Consider the following 22611-nt stretch of genomic DNA (forward strand, 5'->3'; position numbering starts at 1 on the left):
CCCTGAGGGCTTGTACCTCCTTTGCCTGTGGCCTCCATGCTGGTGCTTGTTAGGGCCACTGGGCTGTGAGGATGTGACCCACAGAAGAGGCATCCATGCGGCACGGCTCAGCCTGGGTGAGGGGCCCATGGAGATGGCCCTCGGGAAACCCCTGATGGGAAGTGTTACATGCGGGGCACGGAAAATGGGCCCAAGGAGAGGATGCTGGAAGGGGGAGGGCTGCGAGGGTTTGCAGGGCGCAGCAGACGCACACGGGCCACTGCCTGGGGCCCAACGGGACATGTGAGAGGAAGGCGTTAAGGGAGCGCGCTTTCCCGGCCGCGTCCTAGATGTGATGACAGTATCATGTCCTGGTCGCAAACGTTCCCAGAGGGGTGAAGGCCGCCTTAGTCACTGGCACATCGTCACATTACAATACTGCTGTCACCTCCTGGGCACGAACGGACCTGGTCATTGGTTCACGGGAGGGATGTCAGTACCCTTAATTCCTGCGGGTGTCCGGCCACGCGGTGGTGTTTCCAGCGGCATCCAGGGCGACTAACATCAGGCCCCGGTGGAGGAAGCGGATCTGTGTTTAAGGAGAAGCGTCTCCAACTAAACACGGCCACTTGGTCCTCTGTAAAAAGTGACGGTGGCCACGCGCAGTTCAAAAGGTCCTCTTAAGCATCACATATGACAGGGTGGCAGAGGAAAGACCTTTTGCTTCCAGCAGTGGCTGGAATCTATTCACATTTTTGTTTTCATTTTCAAAGTACGGGGAAGAGGCCGACAGAAATGGCAGAGCACGAACGTGTGTGCATCAGCACATTCTGAAATAGACTGGTATTTTTAAAACGTACTTTCAAAATGAAGGAGAGTGATGTCAGCAAGATGACAGACAAGACTGCAGGCCTGCCCCCTGCAGAAGCATCGCCTCCATAAACAGCTCGAGACTGGCTCGACTGACATTATGGAAACAATGGAAACTGTGGAAACGATCAAAGATCTACTGCAGCCAAGTGAGCACCCGATCCAGAGCAAGCCACACGGAAAGGCGTGGGAGACTTGGCGCCAGTGCAGGGCCACAAGATTAAGGAAGGGACCGCCACCTGCTTGTGCCCTCTGCAAACCCGACAGAGCAGAGCAGACCGATCTGTCACCTTCGACCCTGCCTGTGGGAGCCCGGGGGGCTGGTCTTGGGACGCCCAGCTCAGAGTTCAGACAACCGAGCGTGGGTCACAGGCCAGAAGCCGGGAAGCCACAGGAACCAGCAGGTACGACTTGTGAAAACTGTCCTAAAGGGAAGTAGAGACACAGATGCCGGGGCAAGAGATTACTGACTGAGGAACACAGCAGAACAGCTAAGGGCCCTAGAGTGAGCAAGGCTGAGCCCCTTACAGAAATGAAGACATTTAACAGCGGCTGTATAAATGGGAGAACTGGGAAGAAGGCACAGGCACGGATCCAGGGACAACGCAGGCCTGAGAAGGCCTGATTCGTGAGGGTCTTCCCTGCATGAAGCCACCACACAAAGACGGGGAGACGTGACTGTGTCTTAAAATGTCCAGTTTTCAACAAAAGATCATAAGGCATACAAAGAGGCAGTAAAACATGGCTCCTTCAAAGGAACAAAATACATCTCCAGGAACCATCCCTAAAGAAACACTGGCTTTGGGGGCTCCCCCGAGGGGCTCAGTCAGTTAAGCATCCGACTCTTAATCTCTGCTCAGATCACGATCACATGGTCTGTGGGTTCGATCTCGACGTTTGCACAGAGCCTGCTTGGGATTCTCTCTCTCCCTCTGTCTCTCTCTCTCAATCTCCCTGCCCCTTCTCTGCTTGCTCTCTCTCTCTCAAAATAAATACATAAACTTAAAAAAAGAAAGAAACACTGGCTATTTGGACTTCTGAGGGAAACACCTTAAAACAACTGGCTTACTACTTCAGATTCTGATCTGCCTCTCTCTCTGACCCTCCCCTGCTCACACTGTCTCTCTTGCTCTCTCTCTCTCTCAGAAATAAATAAAAACATTTAAAAATTAAAAAAAAATAAAACAACTGACTTAATCAGCAGGTTAAGCATTTGACTCTTGACTTAGGTCATGAATCATTGTTCATGATTTCCAGCCCCACATCTACATTGATAACACAGAGCCTGCTTGGGATTCTCTGTCTCTGTCTCTCAAAAATATATAAATAAACATTTAAAAAATAACTGCTTTAAAGGAGAAGAAAAGAGAGGAGAGAGAGGAGAGGAGAAGGAGAGGAGAAGGAGAGGAGAGGAGGGAAGGGGGGAGGGGAGGGAAGGGAAGGGAAGGGAAGAGAAGAGAAGAGAAGAGAAGAGGATCCAACTTCATGCTATCTACATGATACTCATTTTAGATGTAAGGACACAAGCATAGATGGGAAGTAAAAAGGATAGGAAAAGCTATTCCATGCAATTAGTAACCAAAAGAGCAGGATGGGTATACTAATATATTATTTCAAGCAACAAAGAAAGACATTACACAATGATTAAAGGGTCAGTTACACCAAGAAGATACAAGAATTATAAATATATGAGGAACCCACATCAGAGCACCTACATATATAAAGCAAACTGCAGACCTGAAGGGAGAAATAGATTGATCTAGAAGAATAGAGAGAGACTCCAATACCACATTTTCGATAACAGAACAATCAGACAGAAGATCAATAAAGAACTAGAGGACTGAACCACACTGTAAGCCAACTAGTCCTAATAGAGATCTACAAAACATTCCATCCAACAGCAGTGGAATACACATCTTTCTCAAAAAGGCATGGGACATTCTCCAGTATAGACCAGCTGTTAGTCCACAAAACAAGCGTTAAAAATTTTAGAAAGATAAGAAGCATGCAAAGTACCTTTTTTTGATCAAAATGAAATGGAGCCAGAAACCAGTATCAGAAGGAAAACTGGAAAATCTACAAATATGTGGATATTGAATAACACTAAGTCAAAGAGTAAGTCACAAAAGAAATGTGAAAACATATTAAGACAAATGAGGATGAAGTCACCACCTACCAAAAGTTACCACATGCAGCAAAAAAGTGCTAGTAGGGAAACTGATAACTGTCAACGCTCACATTAAAAAAGAATATCTCGGCACGCCTGGGTGGCTTAGTTGGTTAAGCATCCGACTTTCGCTTAGGTCATGATCTCGCGGTTCATGGGTTCGAGTCCCGCGTCAGGCTCTGTGCTGACTGCCAGCTCAGAGCCTGGAGCCTATTTCAGAGTCTGTATCTCCCTCTCTCTCTGACCCTCCCCTGCTCATGCTGTCTCTCTCTCTCTCTCTCCTAGAAATAAATAAAAATATTAAAAAAAAAAAAAGAATATCTCAAAAGCAGCAACCCAACTTTATTCCATAAGGAACTCGAAAAAGAAGAACAAATTAAATCAAAAGCTAGAGGAAGGAAGAAAATAATAGGGATTAGAGTGGAGATAAGCAAAACAGAGAAAATCCACAAAACCAAGAGTTAGTTCTTCAAAAATCAACAAAATTGACGAACCATTAGCTTCACTGACTAATTAAAAAAGAGAGAAGACTCACACGGCTAAAGTCAGCAATGAACACAGTTCATTACTAGAGATTTTACATCTCTAAAAAGGATTCTAAGAGAGTATTGGGAACACTGTATAGTAACAAACTGCATAATCTAGACGAAGTGGATAAATTCCTAGAAACCCCAAATTTTATCAAGGCTAAACCCAAAGAGAAATAGAAGATATGAACAGACCAATAGCAAGTAAGGCTACTGAATCAGCCATCGAGAATCTCCTGACAAAGAAAACCATTGGGCTTCCCTGGAAATACTAACAAAGATTTAAAGAATAAACACCAATCATCTCAAACTTTTCCAAAAATATGAAGTGGGGGAGAACTTCTTACCTCATTCAGTGAGGCCAGCATCACCCTGATGCAAATCCGGAGAGCTGCTCCCAGAAAAGACAACTATAGACCAACATCCCTTATTAAGACCAACACAAAAATCCTCACCAAAACGCTAGCAAATTGAATTTGACACCATGCTAAAAGGATTATACACCATTACCAAGTGGGATTAATTCCTGGTATGCAAGAATGATTCAATATACAAGAAACAATCAGTGTCATACACCGTATTACAAAATGAAGGGAAAACCACATGATCATCTCAATTGATGCAGAAAAAGCATTTGACACCATTCAGCACACTTCCACGACAAAAGCACTCAACAGACTAGGAACAGAAGGAACTACCTCCATATAATAAAAGCCATCTATAAAAATCCCACAATGAACAGCATATCCTATGGTGAAAGGTTCAAAGCTTTTCCCCTAAGATCGGAACAAGGCAGGGATGCCAGATTCCATCCCTTCTACTAAACATATACGGCAAGTACGAGCAGAACAATTAGGCATGAAAGACATCCAAATTGGAAAGAAATAAGTAAAATTATCTTTTTGCAGATGGCATGATCTTATATGTAGAAAACTAAGGATTCCAGGGAAAAAAAAAGAAAAGCCATTTTTAAAGCTGATCAATGAATTTGGTAATGGTGCAGGATACAAAATCAACATAGAAAAATCTGCTGCAATTCAATACACTAGCAATGAATAATTTAAAAAGGAAACTAAGAAAACAATTCCATTTGCAACAGCATCCAAAAGAACAAAATACACTGGAATAATCTTAGCCAAGAGGCAACAGACTTATTCCCTAGAAACTATAAAATGTTGCTCAAAGAAATTAAAGAAGACACACATAAATGGAAAGCCACACCATGTTCGTGTTTTGGAAAACTTCATATTTTTAACATGTCAGTGTTTCTCAAAGTGATCTATAAGTAATCTTCACCACCACTGCCAGGACTATTCAATCGGGAAAGGACAGTTTCTCCAAGAAATGGCACTGGGGAATTGGATATTATTATGCAAAGGAATGAAGTTGGGCTTTATCTTCATACCATATGCAAAATTTAACTCAAAATGAAACAAAGTCCTAAACATAAGACATAAGGCTATAAAACTCTTAGGGAGGAGAAAAAAACAGGACAAAAGCTTTGTCACAGTAGATTTGGCAATGCTGTCTCGGATATGGCACTAAAAGCACAGGCAACATAAGAAAAAAATAGACAAATTCAAATATATCAAAATTTAAAACATTAGTACATCAAAGGAGGCTATTGTCAGAGTGAAAAGGCAACCCATAAATGACAAAACAATATTTGCAAATCGTATATCTGATAAGAGGTTCGTATCCAAAATATAGAAAGAACTTCGTACATCCCAGCAACAAAAAAGTCAAACAACTTGGTTTTAAAACACACAAAGTACTCAATAGACATTTGTCCAAAAGAGATTGGAGACAAGTGTCCAATAAAGCACATGAAAAGAGGCTCAACGTCAGTAGTCATTAGGGAAATACGAATCAAAACCACAATGAGATGCCGCTTCATGCCCTGTAGGATGGCTATTTTTTTTTTTTTTAATGGAAAATAAGATGTGTTGATGAGGATGAACTGCAAACCCCGTGCACTGCTGGAGGGGATGGAAACAGTGCAGGCATTGTGCCGGGCCGTGTGACAGACCCTCACAAAGTCAAAAATACAAGGACCATATCATACAGCAATTTCACTTCTTGGGACACACCCAGAATTGAAAGCAGGGTCGCAAAGAGAATCCTGAGAATCTGCTCTGCTCCCCCAGATTCACAGCAACGTGATTCACTACCGCCAAAGGGTGGAAACAATCCAAGTACCTATCGGCCGGTGAGGGGATGGATCACCTGGGCACAGGCACAGAGTAGAACATTCAGCCTTAAAATGGAAACTCCGACACATGTCACGACTTGGATGAAACTTGAGAACTTTATGCGAAGTGGGAGAAGCCAGTCACAAAGGGACAACAAGTGTATGATTCCACTTACATGAGGTACCGACCGTGATTAGCCAAATTCATAGAGTTAGGGAGTGGGGTGGTGGCTGCCGGGGTCTGGTGAAAGGGACAACTGTGGAGTTAGGATCTAGTGGACAGTGAGTTTCAGTTTGGGAAGATGAAAGGGATTCTGGAAAGGGATGGCGGGGATAGTGGCACACAACGTGAATGTGCTTAATGCCATTGACCTGTACACTTAAAAATAATCACAACGGGGGCTCCTGGGTGTCTCGTCAGTTGAACATATGACTCAGTATCAACTCAGGTCATGATCTCAGATCAAGCCCTGCATCGGGCTCTGCACTGAGTGTGGAGCCTGCTTGGGATTCTCTCTCTCCCTCTTTCTCTGCCCCTCCCCTGCTTTCCCTCTCTCTCAAAATTAATAAGTAAAACTTAAAAAAAATGGTTACAAGGGTAACTTTTGTGGTATGTATGTTTTACCACAATAAAAATTTTAAACAAAATTATAGGTGCATTTTCATTAATGTGAAGGTTGCCAATGAGACCCAGACTGATCTGTGATCAGTTCCTGCATATAAATTCCCTGTGGTGATGGGAATTCCACCCATCCCGGCCACAGGTACAGGTTTCCTGGGCCTTGGCCACCATGCCCATCCCTAACTTCATGTCGATGACATGGGACCCACCTGCCATTGCACCCCATTTGGAGTCAGAGTGTCAGGATGCATGGTACAATTTCTCATCTGTACCAGGGAATATACTCACAATCGACTTCACACCGTGAGAGTCTCAAAATGCCCACTATTGTATCTAGGTGTTGCCAGCATGGACACCTTTTTAATCTTAAGGTTAATGAACTCCAAAACCTTAATCCGAATAAAGCCCTGAAAAACAGAAAACTACAATTCCAGGATTCAATCAGGATGAAAGCAGAGGGTCTGCCCACCCACCCCCTTATGATTCACTCAGTCATAGGTAATAGTCTGTATAGCTGAGCAATCAGTTCTGGCTGAAACTGCCCTGCGCTGAGACCAGGTAGCGGCCTCTCCCGGAAGGCTGTACGTGAACCTGGCCGGTCCTGGCTTCTCGGGGAACACAAAGTAGGAAGGGGATCATCTCAGCAGGACTTTGGCAAACAACATAAAATGGCATTCATAAGGGAAAGTGGCAAATGGAAAAAAAAAAAGTGTAACTTGGAAGTCATAAAGCTAAACTCAGGAGGAAAAAAGCAGAAATCACAACCAAAGCAGGTTTTCCCGCAAAGTGTAAATGAGAAAGGGAGTTTAAGAATGAGATTTGACAACGCCGCAGAGCACTGATCTGGGGCACTGGCCAGCCCCGGCCCGGGGAGGATGGAGCGAAGCGCAGGCAGCCACTGGGCTGAGGCTCTGCAGGTGGGGCTGGAGCCAGGACCCTCCTACCGCCTCGCCCCTGCGCCCCTTCCCTGCTTTCTCCCTTCTCCTCCTTCATTCTTGGCCTGAAGGGGCTCTTTAGGACCAGCCTCCGGGTTTGGAGTGAGTTTGAGAACAAGATGTGTAAGGCCTGGAGAGGAGGGTCTCCTGTGGCAGGGGCTTCGGAAAGGGCCAGTGAAAGGCAGAGAGGTCGGGAGTTCAGAGACAGTGTGCCTGGACAGGGGCCAGAGAAAACCGGAGCCAAGCCTGGTCCGGCAGTCCTCACTGTCTTCCACTGTCCCAAAACAAGATGCCCCAAGATGCTGAGTGAGTCCACATCGCAGGGTGTATAAAGCAGGACAGGTCTTCCCAATGCTGAGCAACTCTGTGCTGGGTCCCACACCTAAAGGGACAGCCACACCCAGTCTACGTTTCATTCCTACTGGAGACAAAGAATCCACAGAGGCACCATGTGGGGACCCTGAACAAAGATGGCGGACCTCTAGGAATGGAGGAGGCACAGTCTGGGCTGGGATGGCAGCAAACCCCATCGTTTTGAATTCTGCCAAGGATCCTGAGGCCAGCAAGTCCCCAAACATCTCCTGACCACCATCCTCGGGTGCACCTTCACCTGCTGAACCCAAGCTTTGGGTGAGGCAGGGTTGCCTCTAACTCACCAAAAACACAACCATCCTCCGATGCCTCCTGCTTCCATTCTCAGATGCCTTCTTCTGGTTTGCTGAGACTCTATCTCAGAGCGGGTGACAGCAATAACGACAATAATGAAAAGGAGAATAAAGGGCCACCTCAGTCACATCTTACAATATTCCAGGACAGCACAGACACTGCCCGTTGTGTAACTCTGGCCTGCAGTTTCTTGCTCTGGAAAATGAAGACACTCGCTGAAAAAGATGAAATGATATATGCAGCTAAAATGCCAAAAACCATGCCAGGCTCACAATAAACACACAGTAAATGTTAGACACCAGCCACTGTGCTTCACCTTGACTCAAACGCCAGCTTCCCTCTCTAGACCCCATTCCTTGTAGCACTTGGCAGTGCTGTTTGCTCATTTTCCCACGTTCTATTTGCCAGGGAGTCCAAAAGCTGCTTTTTTTTTTTTCCTCAATTTTGGGTCAATTTCAGATTCTTGCTCTTCCTCCCTTATAAAAAATAGTCGCAACAGACAACATGAGAAAGTATCTCTCCTCCCGTCTGATAAATATCTTTTGACTCCAGCCACCTCCATCCTTCTTGGCCATGGTCACATCGAGATACACTGCAATCCTCATCCCAGAACCCATGAATGTGACCTTGTTTGGATATCTGGCCTTTGCAAATATCAAGTTAAGATCACATCATCAGGGAGGCATCTGGGTGGCTCAGTTGGTTGACTCTTGATTTCAGCACAGGTCATGGTCTCACAGTTTGTGGGACTGAGCCCTGCACCGGGCTCCACGCTGAGTGTGAAGCACGCTTAAGATTCTCTCTCTCTCTTCTTGTACCCTGCTCCTGCTCATGCTCTCACTGTCTCTCAAAAATAAATAAAATGAAGTAATTTTTTTTTAAAAGATGAGGTCATCGACGGGCCCCAACCCAATATGACGAGGGTCTTTATAAGAGGAGGAGAGACAAGTGTGGAGAGGAGATGACATGAAGACACACAGGAACATGCCTCGTGATGACAGAGGCGGACGTCAGATTGATGCATCTGCAAGCCAGGAGCCCCAAAAATCACTGACAACACCATGCGCTATGAGAAAGACATGGAAGATTCTCCCCTAGACCCTTCACGGGGAGCACGGCCCCACCAACAGATTGAGTTCAGATTTCTGGCCTGCAGAAATGTGAGGCCATAAATATCTGTTGTTTTAAGCCCTAGGTACTTAGTTAACAGCATCCCTAGGAAAAACTTACAGGGAGAGACTTAATTCCTTTCCACCTACAGGTGCCCGAGAATGTTTGAGAGGCAGGTTTTTCAAGAGAGCCTGGAGAGCACGGTGTGCTTCCTTAAATAACTGATTGATGTATTTAATTAATTTAAGGGTAGAAAACCTATTGGCAATGCAATGAATGCATTGACCATCTCGCTTATTACGGTCTGGGGACGTACAGATGGGAAAGCACTGTCACAGTAATCTCGCACTCTGTTCTCAGGATGCTTTTCTGCTAACCCTCAAATTTCCTTACAGGAAACAGGCGCTTTTTGTGTGTCTGAATTTTCCCTCAGTGGGAACTTGAGCTAATAAAGCTTTTTCTGCAGCATACATGCAAGCTCCCCGGGGGGCCCTTTCTGCTGCTCCTGAAATTTTTCTCTTCTCTCTTAAAAAAGAAGGATATTGAATCGTTAAAATGTTCAAAGGTCTGACAGGAAGATAAACCACTCAGGTTTGGATGATTAAGAACATTTAAAAGTACACAAGAGAAGACAGGGCTTCAAATCCAAATAAAGTGCATTTGCCTAATGCACATCCAATGTGATTTATTTTAAATTTCTCCCCTTCTTGGTCACAGATGGAACGTGAGGCTACATTCTGGAACCTGCTGCCTGCCCTTCTCCTTTCTGGCTCACAGCTCCTCCTGGAAAAGGGCTTGGACCTCGGACTCTTCTTCAACATGGGGCTTTTTTGATCATTTTACGTGATTTCTCCTCAAGGGCATAAGGAAAGGGAGATTATGCCAGTAAGGAAATTAACAGGGAGCTGTGAGCACAGCACAGGGTGACCAGGATGTGACTGGTGGGTGGCCGTGACTTTCAGGTGTGGTGCTCACCTGGTAGAGAGACACATGGCAGAGAGACGGCCTCGTCTCCATGCCCAGAAACTTCTGTACCACTTGTCCTTTTAAATGCAAGAAGAAAGTCACCTAAAAAAGTTTCCCTTAAACTGGAATAGTATTTATTCTGATATGTACCATCAAAAAGTCCATATCAGAAATATATTCACAGTGGAGAGGACTTAAGATCCTATTTACATGAAGGACACTCGAGCCTAAATCATCTTTTCAGCTGACAATCTCGAATAAGTGCTGAACATATTTTTATTTTTTTATGTTTAATAAAAAGACAGTATGAACAATATGCCTTTTAGCCATCAGCATATAAGTCTCAGATTTGACATGACTTGCATCAAGAGTACAATCTGGTGAGAAAGGCCAGCATAGAAGCACCATGAAAGAGGAAAGTAATGACTTCAGGCATTCCAGATCCCGGCAGGGAGAGACGGGGCATCATGTAAGTCATGGTCATCCAGAAAAGTACCTGGGAAAGGACACCCTTTGGGAAGCCATTCACCTGACAGGGAAGACACAGCTTAGTGAATGCTGGGTCAGCTGATCGAGCCTTCCCGAGCACCACAGAGATGCAAAGGGTCCCGGGTGGATGCTGGTGCATGCAGTAGGCTATTTTAGAGAGCATGGAGCTTGGGAGACGGGGCTCCACTGACCGCGAGCAGAAGAAGCAAACCTCTACTTCGTCACAGGGAGGCAGCCCCTCACCTCTCAAGACTGCTAATCTCAAAGACACCTTGAGAATGGCCGGCATTAAGGCCCAGCCAAGGACTTGCATTCTTGGCGTGCCCAGCAAGGACACAGAGGGCCGCCCAGGGTCCGTGTGGGATTGCCTCTCCTTACACATCTCAAGGGTAAGAGAACCAAAAAAACATACTATTCAGATGAGGACGCAAAGAAACGAGAACTAGCGCACTTTTTCTGGAAATGCAAAATAGCGCAACCACTGTGGAAACCAGTTTAGAGGGTCCTCACAAAATTAAGATAGAATTACCACATCCAGCAATTACACTTCTGGGTTATGCCCCTGCCCCAGAAAATTCAAAGCAGGACCTCCAAGAGATACGGGCACACCCATGTGCATTGCAGTATTATTCACAGTAGAAGCTCAAGTGGCCATTGATGGATGAATTGACATTTTAGTCCGTTCAGGCTAATATAACAAAACACCCCAGGCTGGGTGCATTATGAACAACAGATATTGAACTGCTCACAGTTCTGGAGGCCGGCAGTCTGCGACTGGCATGCCCGCATGGCTGGGTGAGGGTGCTCTTCTGGGCTGCACACTTTCTGTCCTCACCGGGCAGAAGCAGGCAGGGGTCTCTCTGAGCCTCTTTTATGAGATGCTGTCCCTTTCAAGAGGGTTCCACTCTCATGACCTAAGTACTTCCAGAAGGTCCCACCTACTAATACCATCATCACCTTGGGGGGTTTGGATTAAAGCAGATGAATATTCATGGGACACAAACATGAATATTCATGCCACACAAACATGAATATTTCAGACCACAGGAACAGATAAACAAAACGCAGTGTACCAACGATGGACTATTATGTAGCCTTTAAAAAGGAGAGGTGCCTGGGTGGCTTAGCTAGTTAAGCGTCTGACTTTTGATTTTGGCTCAGGTCATGATGTCACAGTTCATGGGTCTGAGCCCCACACTGGGCTCTGTGCTGACAGCGTGGAGCCTGCTTGGGATTCTCTCTCTCCCTCTCTCTCTGCCCTCCCCTGCTTGCTCATTTCCCTCTCTCTCTCTCTCTGAAAATAAATAAAAAACATTAAAAAAATTCTTTAAAAAGAAGGAAATCCTGTCACACGCTACATCATGGATGAATCTCAAGGACGTTATGCCACGTGAAGTAAGCCAGTTACCCAAGAACAGACACTGAATGATCCCACTTACATTAAGTACATAAAGTAGTCAAAATCATAGAAACAGAGTAAAAAGGTGGTTGGTTGCCAAGGGCTGGGGGGAGAAAGGGAAAGGGAATTTGTGTTCAAAGTTGTTCAGACCTTCCATTTTATAGGATGAAAAGCTTGTAGAGATGTACTGCACAGTGTGAATGTGCTCAGCACTACTGAACTGTATACCCCAAAATGGCTAAGGCACTGAATTTAATGTTCTGTGCTTTATACCACAATAAAAAGAAAACCTATTCTGCATTTTTTTGTTTTTTTAATTGTTTCAATACCAAGTATTTGATTGAACAGTAATACACACATGTAGTTTAAAAATGACAATTACTGTGAATTTTTAGCCTCCAGCCCTTTACCCGAGTGAGAAATGCTATTAATAATTTATTGTGTATCTTTCCAGAACTATTCCGTATGTTTACATGCATGTATATGTTACATACATGTTTACAGTATAGATATGTAAATAGGACTTTAAATAGGAGCACCTTGCTTTATTTTCTAAATTTTTTTAACGTTTTATTTTTGAGAGAGAGAGAGAGAGCGTGCCAGCTGAGGAGGGGGACAGAGAGACAGAGAGAGAGGGAGACAGAATCCGAAACAGGCTCCAGGCTCTGCTGTCAGCACAGAGCCCGACGCGGGGCTCGAACCCCAGTAGATCATGACCTGAGCCGAAGTTGGATGTTCAACCAACTGGGCCACTCAGGCGCCCCTGGAGCACCTTGCTTTAAAACAATGTTTCCTAAAGCTCATTATCAATAAATAGATTTACCACACTCTTTTCAAAGGAATGCATTCATTCTATGCAATGCTACATTATTCCATAAAATGGAGGTATCGGAATTTATCTATGTGCTGGGCGACAGCAGAGACCCTGACACAGATCCTAAGGGCTTGAGCACTGCAGTCACGGGACCCTTCCGGGCACCTCCCCTGTCTCTCTGGCATTCATCCCCAGAAATCAAGTTTCTTCTTGGTGTAGACAGCGTACCTAAGAGACTTCAAGCACCTCTCTTTTAGGACCATCATCTTCAGAGCTCTGAACAGCAGGAGCTTTAGACATTTTAATTTTATGGAAACCCCCTCGCCCCTGCAAGGGTGTGTGAGAGTGAATACCTTTTCATGCATTCATAAGCCTCTCTGTTTCATTTTGTTTACTGTCTATTTATATCTTTACCCATTTTTATATGATGTTTTAAATCTTACCCATTTATTTTTAAGAATGTTTTATAAATTAAGAAAACTTGGGGGTGCCTAGGTGGCTCAGGACTTGAGTTAACTCAGTCGGTTAAGCGTCCGACTCTTGATTTCAACTCAGGTCTTGATCTCACAGTTCGTGGGTTCAGCCCTGTACTGGCTGACTGTGTGGAGCCTATTTGGGATTCTCTCTCTCTCCTTTCCTTCAGCCCATCTCTCACTCTCTCTCTCTCTCTCAAAATAAATAAACTTAAAAAAATTAAGTAAATTAGGAAAACGTGTCCTTTGTCATATATATTTAATTTCCCCCAATGAAGGTTTGTTATCTCCCGACAGCATTTTTTTCTGCACATCACTTTTAAATTAATCAAATGTGTCGATCTTTTCTTTTGTGGCATCTGGGTTTTCTTAGCTGCTCTCTCCAATAATTAATACAAAACATTTTCTAATTGTGTCTAGTCCTTTCTCTGTGGCTGGCTTCTTTTAAATTGTATCTATTTTTGGCATTTAAGGCAGAGATTCAGCTTTAGTTATATTTTCCAGATGGCTACCTACTTGTCCCAGTATCATCTATTGAATAATCCATTTTTTATCACTTATTTGAAACGCCACCTTTACTTCATGCTAATTCTGTAAATATATTAATGAACGCTATTATGTTTTGTCACTAATTTTCACATGGATATGCTAATATAAACATTATTAATATCAGGTAGCTTCAAACAGCTAGATGTAAGCTCTATAAAGGCATTTTCCTAGCTTCCCAGGAATAACTACCTTTAATACTGTTCTTATTACCAATTTCAGGTTCTTCCCACATGTAAACATTTTAAGATGAAATTCAGAAAAAACTCCTTTCACTTTAGGGTTAGTTTAGGATGAATATACATCATTATTACACTATCAAGTCCTGATACCCAAGGACAGGGATTAATCCCACTTTTCTTTTATGCCTCTTTGTGGTGTTTTAAATGTTTTTTGGAGCATTTCCTGTCAATTTTATTGTTTGTGATTCTATTATAAATGAGGTCCACGGTTCCTTTATCTGTTACCTAATTACTTGTAGGTATAATGAAAAGTTAATTAATTTTGGAAATTACTTTCATAAGGAAGTACTTTGCTGAGTTATTTTTTAAATTTTATTTTCTCAGGAGATTTTTTGATGTTCTCAAGGAGCATATAATGATAATTTACCTTCAGTTCTAATTTTTGTGCCCCTTGTATTATTTCCTTCTCCACCTGAATGTACTTGATTCCTTGAGGTAGAGACTTAGAAAGGGCTTCACACATTCATCTCTTCAGGTCATATGACATAAAGGTTTTTTGAAAACCCTCTATATTCTCAAGAGCAAGGGAAACCCCAAATTGATTCCCTCTGGGACTAAGTTCTGAAGTAAGGCAGAAGTAGAAGTCTGGGACTTTATCCAGAAATGAACAAAAAATAAGGGGAAAGACGACTTTTGACCTAAGTAACACAGCCTGTTTATGAAGACAACGCACCCACGGGGCCCTCACCACAGAAATGCTGACACGCGCTGATCTACTTCAGATTGGTGAACAGGCATCCATTTCACATCCGTGTTAATACTATTTCCTGCTTCATACAGTTCAATAAATGATACTGGAACAACGAAGTAGCCATCTGGAAAAAATAAATAAAGTCGTATCCCTACCTCACACCTTAAATAGACACAAAATGAACTAAACCAGGGATCGAGTAACCTGCAGGCCAGAGCCGAAGGCCGCTGGTTGGATGTTTTTGTAAATAAAGTGTTATTAGAACACAGCCACAGTTGTTCATTTACCTAATGCCTGTGGCTGTTTTCACACAACAGAAGAGTTAAGTAGCCATGACAGAGACTGTGCGGTCCACAACACTGAAGGTATTTACTATCTGTCCCTTTACAGAAAAAGTCTGCAGACCCGTGGGCTACACCACCATCACTCTCAATGTGAGACCTATGAACATATTTGGATGACATCCAGGTTCTCACCTGATGTCCCGACCTTACTGCTCGGAAAGTCTGAGGACTGCTAATCAGAAATTCTCATCAGCTCAGAGTTTTGAGCCCGTGACAGGAGCATTTTTTTAAATACTCAAAGCCTGTTCTCCTCTTTTGCAAAATATTATTATTTATTTCATTGTTGCCTTTGGGCAGACATATTTAAAAATGTGCTCTGCATCAGGGGCAGAAAGCTGTTCAAACTGCAGACGGCGTGGGGCACCATGCATGGCGCCAAGGGAGTGACCAGGAGCTGTGTCACCGCAGTGCTCTCCACCCCTCCGCCTCCCCGGGGGCCCTTTCCTCAAGACCCCAGTCAGCCTGGCACCAAGGCACTTTTGAATCTTTTATGTCAAAACTATAGGCCCAGGAACTCCTTCACAGATAGACCAAAGTGCACACCCTATTTCTGCAGCCTCTGTGTCTGCAGTGTGCGTGCGAGCCACGGGGTCCACAGAGGTGACGCCACTGCACAGGAGACTGGATGTTAGTACAACAGCCTCTGAAACTGAGCTGCCCGAGTTGTAACAGGCTAGGAAGAAGTTCCAGGAGACCCAGATGGAAATGCTTCCCCCCACCCCTGCTTCCCACCACCCCTGCCCCAGGACTGGGCTCAGCACCATTTCCTTTCAATGACTGTGCTGCTGGAGGAGCTATTTTGTTAAGAATTTAATTCTTGCTTAAGACAAAAAGGAGTATTTTTGTGTTCTTTTAATGAGTAAATAATACTACTTTTCAAGCTATCTCCCCTGTGACTCTGCCAAACTCCATTCGTATTATGGTTGACAATACACCTTTTACATAAACTCCATCCTGATTTCCATGGATTGCTAAAAACACCACTTCTGCAACCACTTGGTTATATGAAAACTAAACCTGTAATTTGTACTATGCCTTCAGATTTCCTAGTTGTCTTGTTACATATTTAAGATTCTACTTCCCTCCCTCCCAAGGTGATAACGTGTGGCAACTCAAGTAAGCCAAATCATTACTTGTACAAAGTGGTGAAGTGGGTACCAAGGGTATAGAGATAAACAAGCCTTAGTCTCGGACTCCAGAACGGACGTGAAATAGGCACGAGATGTGTAAATGTAGTCAAAGAGAGGAATATGTGAGAAATGAAAAAGAAGGGTGTGTCTAAGCGATTTCGGTACACCGTGGAGCTTTCCGGGTTGTGGAAGGTTGTCAGTGACCAAGAAGGAAGGATGTTCTGCACAGAAAGCAGGGAGCTCGGACAACAGGCGATTGTTACAGGTCACCCCGCCTCTGGGGAGCCCTTGGTTACTTTGTGTTGAAAGCTCACAAGGCCCTTTCTCTTCTCTGCCTCAACCTTTCCAGCTGCTCCACTAATTCTACTCTTTTTCCACAGATCGAATCCAGCGTTTATCTTTCTTGTCACTGACACCTGTAGTTAAGGGCAGATGGGACCACCTTAGGTCCAACAGGGTGTACAGCTTTGTGGGGAAGCCAGCGTTAAACTTCTCACACTCAGATTTGGCACCAAAAGCCTCCTGCTGCGTCAGCAGCATCACGTGGTTGGCTAAGGCTTCGAGATGCCTTCACTACCCATCTGGCTGCGGTCTATTTGAGAACAGCAACTTTTCCTTAATTCAATCCCACAGCCCTTTACTGAGAAACTGTAACAGGCCTGGGCCTCTGGGGAGGCCAATCCCTGACCTAATGGCTCTCAGAGCCCAGGAGGGGGAGCCACGCACAGGAAATCCAAGTGTGGTCCACAGTGGTAAGCGCAATCCGCAAAGTACCAAAGTACGGCGCAGAGTCGCTGCCGTGGTGACGGATGTGCTGTACGTGAGGAGATGGCTGGCTAAGGAGGCAGTCATGTCCCCAACAAGGCTGAGTACACGGAAGTGATCGATAACAGAAATCATTGAAGTGTGGCTTCCGTTCGTTGTGCTAAAAGCCAATCGGTCTCAGAGCCGAACTTGGAATTGGTGGGCACGGCCTTGGCTGGGGCCTCACGCCGGACCCTGCAGACCCTCTCTGCAACGTCCCGTGTGATGCGAGGCTTGGACCTGTTGAGTCATGAACTCAATGACAAATGTACTAACCTAGACCTGAGATACACCAGCACATATTTAGATGACTGAAAGAATATGAACCTCCGTCAGGTGAATTTCCACTTCTGCTCCCAAAAGCTTCCTACACAGCAGAGTGTCTACTTCCCTGCACACAAACGCTCGTCTTTATTTCTGATTCAAGTCGTTCCTACTATAATTTGCATGGTTCTTATCCCTCTCTATTCTGAAATCACAGATGGGTCACATGATCTTCCTATTTATACCAAGCAGCCATGGTTCTTTTAAACCTGAATTCAATATTTTTTACGGGTTTTTTTTTTTTTTTTTTATTATGCAGTATTTCAAATGTTTCCCCCACACACAGGTACCTGTGATCTGGATTTAATAAGGTGAAAATTTTGTTATCTGTACATCAACTCCTTCTCCCCAACAAATAAACCACTGCAGATACGATGAACACCCCCTCATCCCATCTGTCTTGCTTCCAACATTTCCTTGTCATTTCTTCTACCCTAAATCTTTGGGGTCACCTCTGTCACTCTTGCAGAGCATCGTAAGGTTGTTGTGTCTTTCAATACGATATTAATTAGTCTCACTAATTAGTCTGCATTTTCTACTTGGCTAAGGTTATAAATTACCCAACGTAGAATAAAGGTTCAAATGGTTTGCTATTTCTCTTTTATTTTCAGCTATGGACCTTCTGATACACATTTTTTTCAAGGAAAATATTCAATAGAGTTATTTATACTCGATCCTATGTTTATATCAAATAATTTTTCTTATGTTTTTTCAAATACATTCTACCAGTCTGTTCTTAGAAGAATGTCTTTTTTCACACAAATATCCTGCACAGGAGGAAAAATCCACTTAAATTCTAAGTTGCAGTGCATTCAGAGTAACACCACAATCTTGAATTCCCAAAGGATTATATATCCTTTGAATATATAATATATAATATTATAATTCAAATATATATATTCAAATATTCAAATATATAATCTTTGAATTTGAGTTCTGATGAGTTCATAATGGAAAGAATAAAGCTGTAATTAAAGCAAAATGTACAGATTCAAGAAATAACATAGTTCTCAAAGATGGAACTAACTTTAAGTGCTTGGTTGGTCAATAAAAGCAACGAGAAGACATCTGGGCTGTGTTCCATGAGGTTGGTGACAACTGGGGAGAAGAGGGGTGTCCTCCAGCCACAGGACACTGGGGCAAGGGTCCTACAGGCTGACACTGTGTGGGACACCTGCGTCCTTCAGCAGGGGCACGATCCCCTGGGAGCCAGGCACATACAGACGGTGAAGGAGCAGAACGATGCCCTTGGTCCTCTCAGTCAGCACTTCCGGGATCCCCTGAGCATCTTGTTAAAATGCAGATTCGGGTTCAGTGGGCCAGATCCAGCCCCCCTGAGCTTCCATTTTTCTATCGAGATCCCGGATGATGCTGAGGGCCCGTGGGCCACATGCGGAGCCATAGGGCCCAGGGTCATCTCGGTGCTCTCTCTCGTAGAGAAGGAGAGGACAGGAGTAGAGACGTGCCGCATAAGGAGGGGAACGCAGAGAAACATATAAGAAAGCAAAGGCTGAAGGAGACAGAGACGAAGGACAGGAGATTTGATAACATGGCCCTCCCATCAGGGTGGCCACTAGAGCCTGACACGGCTCCACCCACAGCCCAGAAGCTTTGGTCCCTAGTGTGGGGCAGATGGAGACCTTGGTGGCACCGGCTCTTCCGATGACCACAGGCGTGAGTTCTCAGACGGCCCTTTCGATCGCCTCCCCGGAGTGCTGAGCCCGCCCTTCAGGACGAGGAAATACATGCCAGGAGTGAGCCCCGGGACAGCGAGGGGCAGGGCTAGCTCCTGGGTACAGCCACGCCAGAGGGAGGCCACGAACCCCGTCCTTACGGAGTGGCTGGACTCCCAAGTCACCGAGACTGATTCAGTTCCCAAGGCCGGCCCGTTCCCGAGCCCCTCGTGGTAAGAGCGGCTCAGTGTGCCTAACGTCTGTGCGAAGAGTGTAGTCTACACTCAACACCGTCTTCCTTGCAGGGGTCTTAGAAGGCAGAGGGTGCCTCTGCGACCAGCCCCACATGAATACCCTGGCTGCTGAGCCTCTAATGAGTTTCCGCGGTTGGTGACACCTCACGTAGATTGCTAGAACTTTCTGGGGAGGAATTCAGCACGTTCTACAGGTGTCCACGCAGAGACGACTCATGGAAGCTCATGCCTGGTTTGCCTCGGACCGCGCCCCATGCACCTTTTTCCTTTGCTGATTTTGCTTTGTACCCTCTACAAATCACAGTTTTACAACCACACACTGGCCCTGTGGGTCCCCCAGCGAGTCATAGAACCTGAGGAGGGCCCTGGGGCTCTCCAGACGCCTTGGAGGAGAAGTCTTGCGCAGGAAAAAAAGGAAATGCAGCTCTTCTCACACCCCGCACAGAGGACCCAGCCACGTGTACCCGGACCTCAGACATGCAGAAACTCTGACGCAGCAGCTCTGTCTTGCATTAGGCCACGAGGTGTCTAGGAACTTGGTACAGTGGCCGTGCAAGACTAAGAAAATGGCAGTATTACTTCCGCTAATAAAGAGTGTCAACATTTCAAGGGGATTTTTTAGAATCTTACATTCACTCTCCGATTAATGTCAGTGACCCATAAGGAAAACCACACCCTGAAGAATGGGTCAAGCCTCAGGTAGGGTATGCGCTTTACTTATCGTTAAGAGCCGCTGGCTCTACGTGGGAGGGCCAGAGAGCGGCCCAACCAGCCTGAGCCTTTCCCAGAAACTGTAGGCACAATCTCATAATGCTCAGCTGGTGTGACTTCCTTCTGTCAGGGTCAACGGTATACAGTCAGGCCCAGAGCAGGAAATGAATCCATTTAGGCCTTGGTGATGGACAAAGAGGCAAGGATGAGGCGCCTTTCCCAACGGAGATCAAGATGCAGAAGAAATCATTGCAATGGAGCGTCCAAGACCCCTGAGCTGAGACCAAGGGCTTCAAGAGCTCAAGAGCGACGTCCTGCCGGAAGGGAAATTCCACACCCGCACGAATCTAGCAAACACCTCCCGACTTTCAGTCCCAAGCACCGTGAAGTTCCAGGGATGCAGAGGAGGAAGGCAGGCCTCCAGGTCCCCAAGAGTGGGAAGTAGGCCACCACACACGCTGTAGGTCTTTACAGCACGATGGCCGTTAGGACCCAGGGGTCCGCATCTGTCCTCACCTGCGTGGTCCAGGATCAATAGCGCCACTGTCTCTGCCTCTACTTCCCTGGGGCTCCTTGACACCAAGTGCCAGATGGTGATGCTTGGATATGGTTCCCCCTAGCTGCTCAGCTGCGGGAACTGTCACACCTTTCTCAGCCATGTACTGGGGCGGGATGGGGGCAAAACCATGAACCGTAGTTAATACAAGTAAGAATAGGTGTGCACTCAATTCTACACCTGCCGCCAAGTTTATCATACATGTTAACTAACTAGAATTCAAATACAAACTTGAAATTAGGGGCACCCACGTGGCTCAGTCAGTTAAGTGTCAGGCTCTTGATTTCCACTCAGGTCATGATCTCATATTTGTGAGTGTGAACCCTGTATTGGGCTCTGTGCTAACAGTGTGGAGCCTGCTTGGTATCCTCTCCTCCCAACTCTCTCTGCTCCCCCCCGATGGGTGTTCTCTCTCCCTCTCTCTCTCCCTCTCTCAAAATAAATAAATAAACTTAAAAAAACTTGAAATAAAAAATAGGTATGCATTAGCTATCAGTTACCTGATTTCAAAAAACAAGACTTAATTTTGAATAAAAGTTCTCTATATAAGTAGATGCTTCATTAAGCTTAACTGTTACTCATTCTTCTTTTCTGTAAGAGAGAGAGAGTGAAAGTGGGGGAGACGGCAGAGGGAGGGAGAGAGAAAGAGGGAGAGAGAGACAAAAAGGAGAGAATCTTAACAGAATCTGTCAGCACAGAGCCCGACACAGGGCTGAATCACATGACCTTGGGATCCTGACCTGAGCAGAAAACAAGAGTCAGATGCTCAACCGACTGAGCTCCCCAGGCCCCCCTAACTGTTATTCATTCTTAATTAATGTTTATCTTAACCCTGCATTGGACCTGGTGTTCTTAGAATTAACTCAACATCAATATCTACTTCTGCTCACACACTTGGCAACTGCTGGTTTGGGAAGTCAGCCAGCCCTAAAAGCCCAAATTTTCTCCTATTCTGCTTTTTTACCTCATGTTAACACAACTGTCTAGTTCTTAATTCAGTTTAAATCAACACATATTGATGAACTATTAAGAGGTCCAGAGATAAAAAATTAAATAGACCATAGTTTATGAAGCTATACTGAATAACAGAGTTCTAAGGAAGTGCAAACGGGAGCAATTTAGGGGCAAATGAGGGGAATATTATCATTTTCTTGCTGGTTAGTGTTATAGCTAAGTTATCTGCTAACAAGTGATGGCTTCTTAGCTGATACTTTTCCTCCTACCATAATGAGAAAAATTTTTAAGAATTACGTAATGTCCAGGGTGCCTGGGGGGCTCAGTCGGTTAAGTGTCCAACTTCAGCTCAGGTCATGATCTCACAGTTGGTGGGTTCGAGCCCCCCACATCAGGCTCTGCACTGACGGTGCAGAGCCTGGAGCCTGTCTTGTATTCTGTGCCTCCCTCTCTCTCTGCCCCTCCCCCATCACGGTCTGTCTCTCTCTCTCAAAATAAATAAATAAACAAATAAACATTAAAAAAAATTTTAAATACACATTTTAAAAATATATTAAAAAAAGAGTTACATAATATTCTTAGCCTAAATTAAATGGAAGCTAAACTGTATACTTTTTTTTATTGTGGGTAAAATAGTCACAATATAAAATTTACCACTTTGGACACTTTCAAGTGTGCGGTTCTACAGCATGAACATCCACACTGTTGTGTGCCCACCCCCTCCCTGCATCTCCAGAACTTTCCATCTTCTAAACTGAAACTCTGTCCCCACTCACCACTCACTCTCCATTCCTTGCTCTCCTGGCCCCTGGCGACCATCTAAACTGCATTTTCAATAATAAGAAAGGAAGGATTCCTTCTCCAGCTGACACATCTTCTGCCCCAGGCCCCCCATCAGCTGCCCCACCAGCCAAGTGCGAATGCACACAGAGCTTCTCATTCAGGACAGATCATGATTTACAGACACAAAATGCTACCTAGATAATAAAGTTCATATATTTTAATAGTCGAAAAGTCAGGCAAGGGGCACCTGGCTGGCTTAGAGTCAGCTGAGTGTCCACCTCTTGATCTCAGCTCAGGTCATGATCTCACGGTTTGTGAAACTGAGCCCCACATCGGGCTCTGCACTGACAGCATAGAGCCTGCTTGAGATTCTCTCTCTCTCTCTCTCTCT

The 22611-nt window shown here is 44.9% G+C and overlaps 1 protein-coding gene across 1 annotated transcript in view; it reads right to left on the minus strand.

Annotated features, from left to right (window-relative positions):
• LOC120223060 (contactin-associated protein-like 3) overlaps positions 1–22611 on the minus strand; it is a 188481-nt gene that overhangs the window by 119658 nt on the left and 46212 nt on the right. The gene's annotated exons all lie outside the window — the stretch shown is intronic.

This window comes from Hyaena hyaena, unplaced genomic scaffold (assembly GCF_003009895.1).
Source record: "Hyaena hyaena isolate Hyena2069 unplaced genomic scaffold, ASM300989v1 scaffold_943, whole genome shotgun sequence".
Lineage (NCBI taxonomy): Eukaryota > Metazoa > Chordata > Mammalia > Carnivora > Hyaenidae > Hyaena > Hyaena hyaena.